The sequence below is a fragment of the Coenobita brevimanus genome, chromosome 95 (genome assembly GCF_032717465.1).
Source record: "Coenobita brevimanus isolate Jiangsu-jjx chromosome 95, ASM3271746v2, whole genome shotgun sequence".
In the NCBI taxonomy this organism is placed as follows: Eukaryota; Metazoa; Arthropoda; class Malacostraca; order Decapoda; family Coenobitidae; genus Coenobita; species Coenobita brevimanus.
The window spans coordinates 12,143,723-12,150,227 of NC_137048.1; the positions used below are offsets into that span (position 1 = coordinate 12,143,723).

Genomic DNA, 6,505 nt, shown 5'->3' on the forward strand with positions numbered 1-6,505 from the left:
TATTACTGTTGCTGCTGCTACTACTACTACCGTTATATTAATAATAATAATTATTATAATAATAATAATATTACTACTATTATTACCACTACTACTGCTGCTGCTGCTGCTGCTGCTGCTACAGCTACTACCGTTATATTATTATTACTACTACTACTACTAACAAAAATGCTGCTTTGCTGCTATTATTATTATTGTTGTTGTTGTTGTTGTTGTTGTTGTTGTTATTATTATGATTATGAATATTATTGGTGGTGGTGGTATTACTATTATTATTAACCGCTTCCCGTCCGATCAGCGAAGTTAAGCAACGTTGTGTCTGGTTAGTACTTGGATGGGTGACCGCCTGGGAACACCAGATGCTGTTGGCATAACGTTCTCCCTACGTGTCAAGTGGGGTTGGTGGAGGATTAGTGCCCCTCCCTGTAAAACAATTAACTCTGAGCCCTTGGCCACCCCGTTTGGGATACATGGCGTCTGGCAATGAATGAATGATGAATTATTTTTTTTTTAATCATCATCATCATCATCATCACACTTATGTAATCCTTTCTTTCCACATGACCTACAAACAGGTTATCAGGTCATCTTTAATCTATCGATAATCAAAGATAGACACAAACGCCTTATTCATTTTTCAACCTACCTACCTAGATGAATATGCCTGCGTATATTCACAAGTCCACTAGCCTACGTACCGTCCACTCACCCAATGTAGTGACAGATCTATTAGATAGATACGTAGAGATAGTTGTAAAATTAGATTAAAAGTTGATTGTGTGGCATCAGCATATATTTTCTCGACCTGTCTGTCCACCTGCCTATTTTTCTATCAGGAAAGTACCATCCACTCACCAGATGTAGTGATAGATTTGCTAGATAGACACATAATTATTGATAATTGCAGAACGTGATTAAAAGTAGATTAAAAGGCATCAGTATTTATTTTTACTACCTGTCTTTCTGCTTACCAATCCGTCATCCACTCATCCGATGTAGCCTAAAGATACATTTATTAGATAGATACCTATGGATGGTTGCACAAGTAGCTATATTAAAAGTTGATTAAGAGGCAATATTCTTTTTTCTCTTACCTGTCTTTCTACGTACCTATCTATCTATCAAGTAGGTACCATCCACTCACCCGATGTAGTGATAGATATGAGACAGCTACATACAGACAGTTGCAAAAAAATAGATTAAAGGTTCCTAAAAAGGGATCAATATTTTTTCTGCCTGCTTGTCAACTTACTTATCTATCTATCTAGTAGGTACTGCACCATCCAATCATCCGATGTAGTGACAGATTTATTTGATAGATACATACCGTTATAGATAGTTGCAAAAATGGATGGAAAGTTGATTAAAAGGCACCAATATTTACTTTACCTGTTTTTCTACCTATCTGTCTATGAAGTAGGTATCATCCACTCACCCGATGTAGTGATAGATGTATTATACATACATATATATAGTTGTAAAAACACATCAAAATTTGATTAAAAGGCATAACAAGCCTATTTATTTTCTGTACATGTCTGTCTCCCTACCTGTGTGCCTATCTAGTAGGTACCATCCACTCACCCGATGTAGTGATAGATTTATTTGATGATACACGCTGGTATAGACAGTTGCAAAAATAGGTTAAAAGTTGATTAAAAGGCATCAATATTTATCTCAACTACTTGTGTGTATACCTACCTATCTGTCTGCCTAGTAGGTACCATCCACTCACCCGATGTACTGATAGGTATAATGGATACATAAATATAGATTGGTGCAAATTATATTAAAAGGTGATTAAAAGGCATCAGTACTTATTATCTCTACATGTCTGTCTACCTTCCAATCTGTCTCTTAAGTAGATACCATCCACTCACCCGATGTGGTGATAGTAGATAGATACATAGTATAGTTGCAAAAATAGATTTAAAGTTGATTAAAAGGCTTCAAAATTTATTTTAATTACCTATCTGCATAACTGTCTCTCAATCTTGTAGGTACTACCATCCACTGACCTGATGTAGTGATGGATTTATTAGATAGATACATATAGTTGCAAAAAAATGTTAAAGATTCAGAGACATCAATATTTATTTTCTCTACCTATTTATCTGCCTACTATCTATCTACCAAGTAGGTGCCATCCACTCATCCGATGTAATGAAGATATTGGATAGGTACGCATAGGTAGTTGCAAAAATAGATTAAAAGTCGATTAAAAGGCATGAAAATTTATTTTCTCTTCCAGTCTGTCTACCTAGTTATTTTTCTATCTAGTAGATACCATCTACTCATCCGATGTAGTGATACATTTATTAGATAGATACATATAAATATTGCGATAAGGCTTCAATATATATTTTATCTGTCTACCTACTTATCTATCTGTTCGTAAAGTAGGTACCATTCACTCACACGATGTAGTGATAGATTTAGATAGATACAGATAGTTGTAACATAGAATTAAAGTTAAATAGAAGGCATCAGTATTTTTTCGACCTGTCTGTCTACCTACCTATCTGTTTATCTAGTAGGTACCATCCACTCACTCGATGTAGTGACATTCATTAGATAGGTACGTACGTATACATAGTTGCAAAAAAATGATTAAAAGTTTATTAAAATGCACCAATATTCATTTTCTCTACCCTAGCTATCTATCTAGTAGGCACCATCCACTCACCCGATGTAGTGATAGATTTATTAGAGAGATACCGGGTACATATGGATAGTTGAATAAATACATTAAAAGTTTGTTAAAAGGCATCAGTATTTTTTTTCTCGACCTGTATGCCTACGTATCTATCTTGAAGGTACCATCCACTCACCCGATGTAGTGATAGACTTATTTGATAGATACATGTAGATAGTTGAAAAATAAATTAAAACTTAATTAAAAGGCATCGGTATTTATTTTCCTCTCCTATCTATCTATCTACTAGGTACCATCCACTCCCCCGATGTAGTGATAGATTTATTCGATAGATACGTATAGTTAACTGCAAAAATAGATTAAAAGTTAATTAAAAGGCATCAATATTAATTTTCTTGACCCTATCTGTCTATCAGGCAGGTACCATCCATTAACACGATGTAGTGATAGATTTATTAGATACATAATGAGAGTTACGAAAATAGATTACAAGTTGATTAAAAGACATCTGCATTTATTTTCTCTACCTGTCTGTCTACCTACCTACCCGTCTGTCTAATAGGTACCATCCACTCACCCGATGTAGTAACATTTATTAGATACATATACTGTAGATGGTTACAAAGATTAAAAGTTGAACAAAAGACATCAATATTTATTTTATCTACCTGTCTGCCTACATACCGTCTGCCTGCCGAGTAGATGCCATCCACTCATCCGATGTAGGGACAGAGTTATTAGACAGGTATAGTACATACAGATAGTTGTGAAAAGGCTTCAGTATTTATTTTCTCTACCTGTCTGCCAGCCTACCTGTATGCCTATAAAATATGTACCATCCACTCACCCGATGAAGTGATAGTTATATATTAGACAGATAAATATAGGCAGCTGCAAAAATAAATTAAAAGTTGATCAGAAGACATCAGTATTTATTTTCTCTACCTGACTGTCTACCTATCTGTGGATCTACCTATCTAGTACGTACCATCCTCTCACCCGATGTAGTGAAAGATTTATGATAGATACTTTTAGACACCTACAAAAATAGATTAAAGTTTAATTATAAGACATCAATATTTATTTTCTCTGCCCTGTCTGTCTACCTACCTATCTGTCTACCCAGTAGGTACCATCCACTCACCCAGTGTAGTGATGGATGTATCTCATATATATATATATATATATATAAAATATATATATAAGTATATATATATATATATATATATATATATATATATATATATATATATATATATATATATATATATATAAGTATATATATATATATATATATATATATATATATATATATATATAAGTATATATATATATATATATATAAGTATATATATATATATATATATATATTTATGCGAGGAAGAAGGAACCAAAGGCCAAGAGCCCGCAGTAATAGTTCCCTCCAAGAGAAAAACAAAATACAATAGAAAGCCAAATTCAAGATCCGATCATTTTGAGATGCCTGGACACACTGCGTTTGAAAGACTGGAGATCATAGGCAGCAGGAAATACAGAAAGAAGGAGACAGTTCCAGAGCTGACCTGTTGCATAAATGAAAGACTGGGAGTAACGGTTAACTCTTGCATTAGAGAGTTGGACAGAAAAGGGATGAGAGTTTGCTGCCAGACGGGTGCTACGCGCCCGTCGTAGAGGTGGAGGAATGCAAGCAGACAGTTCAGAGGAGCAGTGACCATTAAAGTAGCGATAGAAAAGAGATAAAGATGCAACAGTGCGGCGAAGAGACAGAGGTTGAAGGGAGTCAGTAAGAGGAGGAGAGTTAATGAGACGAAAAGCCTTTGACTCCACCCTATTGAGAAGAGCTGTATGTGGGGAGCCTCCCCACACATGAGAGTTGTGCTCCACACAGGGGCGGATAAAACCCCTGTATAGAGTCAACAATTGTGCAGAGGTAAAGAAAGAGCGGAGTCGGCTTAGCACACCCAATCTCTTGGAAGCAGATTTTACAAGATGTAATATGATCTTTCCAAGATAAGTCCCGAGTAAATGAAACCCCAAGCATGTTCAAGGAAGATGCAGGATTAAGCTGAATATTATTAAACATTAATGGGTATACCTGTGGAAGATTTTGTCGGGTTGATAGGTGTAAGAACTGATTCTTAGATGCATTAAAGACAACCATATTATTTTTACCCCAGTCAGAGATACGAGCCAAGTCAGACATTAGGTTGCCATAGCCTCATCCCTTGTTTCTTGAAGTAACTGTTGAGATGAGCGTTGCGGGAACCGAATGGAAAGGTGAAGGGTGGAGTCATCAGCGTATGAGTGGATAGGGTTAGATGTACAGCTTAGAAGATCATTGATGAATAAAAGGAAGAGAGTTGGTGATAGGACAGAGCCCTGAGGAACACCACTGTTGATAGATCTAGGAGAAGAACGATGGCCGTCTACAACAGCGGCTATAGAACGACCAGAAAGGAAGCTAGCGATGAAGGCACAGATAGAAGGATAGAAACCGTAGGAGGGCAGTTTGGAAATTAAAGGTTTATGCCAGACTCGAACGAAAGCCTTTGAGATGTCAAGTGCAATGGCAAAGCTTTCGCCAAAGTCCCGAAAGGAGGCTGACCAGGAGTCTGAAAGGTAGGTGAGAAGATCTCCAGTGGAGCGTCCCTGACGGAACCCATACTGACGATCGGAAAGAAGGTTGTGATAGGAAAGATGCCTTAAAATTTTTCTATTAAGAATTGACTCAAAAACTTTTGAAATACAGGACGTTAAAGCAATTGGACGATAGTTGGAGGGTTGGGAGTGGTCACCCTTCTTTGGGACTGGCTGAATGAGAGCAAACTTCCAGCAAGAAGGAAAGGTACAAGTTGACAGACAAAGGCGAAAGGGTTTGCCTAGGCAGGGTGTAAGCACAGAAGCACAGTTCTTGAGAACAACAGGAGGGACCCCATCAGGCCCATATGCCTTGTTAGTACGGAGGCCAGTGATGGCAGAAAATACATCAACTGAAGAAGTTTTAATGTCAGCCATGAGGAAGTCAGAGGGGAGAAGTGATGGAGGAACAGCACCGGAATCGTCTAAGGTGGAATTGGAGGAGAAAGTCTGTGCGAAGAGATCTGCTTTATCAGTAGAAGAAATAGCTACAGAACCATCAGAGTAGAAATGAGGAGGGAAGGATGATGAGGTAAAGTTGTTAGAAGATTTTTGGCAAGGTGCCAGAAGGAGCGGGAAGAATTCAAGTTGGAGAGTTGAGAGCATTTAGTATGGATGAAATTATTTTTAGTAGAGCGAGGAACAGACTTAGCATGATTCCGGGCAGAAACATAAAGATGATGTGATTCAGGGGTGGGTTAGCTCCGGTACCTTTTGTAGGCCTTCTCCTAGTTGCGGACAGCATTAGAACAAGCGTGATTAAACCAAGGCTTTCTTGCGTTAGTCAAAGGATATGAGAAAGGAATGTATGCTTCCATGCCCAAGAGAATAACCTCCGTAATGCACAAGGCACACTCAGATGGCTCACGGCCATGGAAGCAATAATCATTCCAGGGAAAATCAAAGAAGTACTGCCTGAGGGCCTCCCAGTTCGTGGCTCCAAAATGCCACAGACGACGTTTCCCTGGAGGGTCCACAGGCCGTACCGGAGTGATAGGACAGGTTAAGGTAATAAGGTTGTGATCGGAGGAGCCCAACGGAGAGAAAAGATTAACAGAGTAAGCAGAAGGATTAGTTGTGAGGAAGAGGTCAAGTATGTTGGAGCTCTCTCCAAGGCGGTCAGGGATACGGGTAGGGTGCTGTACAAGCTGCTCTAGGTCATTAAGGATAGAAAAGATGTAGGCTTGTTCACCAGGTGGATCCGTGAAAGGA

At 38.1% G+C, this 6,505-nt stretch overlaps 1 pseudogene; it reads left to right on the plus strand.

Annotated features, from left to right (window-relative positions):
• The first annotated feature begins 250 nt into the window (after nucleotides 1-250).
• LOC145413351 (5S ribosomal RNA) lies at nucleotides 251-371 on the plus strand (annotated as a pseudogene).
• The last annotated feature ends 6,134 nt before the right edge of the window (nucleotides 372-6,505 follow it).